This window comes from Sphaeroforma arctica (genome assembly GCF_001186125.1).
Source record: "Sphaeroforma arctica JP610 unplaced genomic scaffold supercont1.236, whole genome shotgun sequence".
Taxonomy (NCBI): Eukaryota; class Ichthyosporea; order Ichthyophonida; genus Sphaeroforma; species Sphaeroforma arctica.
Window position 1 is genome coordinate 76,079 of NW_014040322.1, and position 1,604 is coordinate 77,682.

Genomic DNA, 1,604 nt, shown 5'->3' on the forward strand with positions numbered 1-1,604 from the left:
GTGTGTGTATGTGGTGAGTGACGTGAGTGAGTGTGTGTGTGTGTGTGTGTGTGTGTGTGTGTGTGTGTATGTGTGTGTGTGTATACGTTGGCTTGTACATATACACACTTCACTCCATATATAACCCTCTAAAACTCTCTTGCAATAGTTACTGCCACGATCCCTGGTCGATGATTGAAATTTCTATTTGTGTTTTTGTATAGAATATAAGTACATATGCAGACGAATGAACCAAAACACCCAAACTCTTTTGGTGCTGTGCGCGCAGCGACTATACGCAGTTCACACCAACACGCATACGACAACTCACAACAAGCATACGATACTCTAATCGAAAAACTTCACATCTGATCTTCTATTCTGACTACCCACTCAGTCAGTGTGCAGGCATACCACCACACACCCTTGGCCGTGCGAGTCATATCGTCCGTATTAGCGTACAAGCACAGCTCGACCGCTACAACGGATGCCCTGCAGTGTACCATGGACTTCGAGAATATCGAGGTATGACCGTATGTGATATAGGAAAGACATAGTTCCCCCTAGCTATGTTTCGGATTATGGTGTTCGTATCTACAGTTGCATCGGGTATGTGTAAGTGTACATACGTCAATGAACGCCACAAAGTCGCTGCAGTGTACGTACCAAGGACGTCGAGAATATCGAGGTACGACCGTAAGTGATATAAAAAGGCTATGGTGGCTACTAGTTATACGCATCTGCAATTATAAACGTGGGGGCTATATGGAGAATCGTGAAAGCTCTTCAGCTGGCTGTGTGAAGAAATACTTGGCTGTAAATTGCATATGTTGGGTCAGCCAAAATCGCACAAGGAATATGGCAATGTGTATACAAGTGCACCATGATGCATATGTGCTTTTCTGTATTTATCATGATACATATAAGTATTTTTCTATATACGTCATGATGCATAAATAAATATATTCATCATGATACGTATATGTACTTTTCTATATACATCATAATATGCATACGTGCTTTTCTATATACACCATGATGCATAAATGTACTTTTCTATATACACCATGATACATATATGTACTTTTCTATATATATCATGATATATATTTGTACTTTTCTATATGCATCATGATACATATATATACACTATCCTACTTCTACATACATTATGATACATGTTTTCTACGTACACGCATATATTCCTGTTTGAAAATGAATGGTTATAAATTCATATCAATATATCTACATCCATATCCATAGAGGTGTATATACTACGCGCACGTACGTTAACCCAAAATAACCATCCCGTGCAACCAAATTCCTAATTAGATCGCTCACTTACTCCCTACTCCTCTACCCCACCCTCACTCCTTTCTACTCCTCTACTCCATCCTTCCTGTCATATTCATATCTCTCACCAGGCCGTGATCCAGCATAGCGCAGACGCGCAAGACACAGACACTGATACCAGCGCCAGCCGTAAAGCTTCTCAGGCACAAATTGCGCCGCAAACTGTTACTGTTGTGTGCGTGTCCAACAAAGGTGTTGAGTACGTACATCCACGACTGTGTGCGAAATGGAACGACCTTCGGGAGTCTCGTACACACAGGTATGTTTGTATA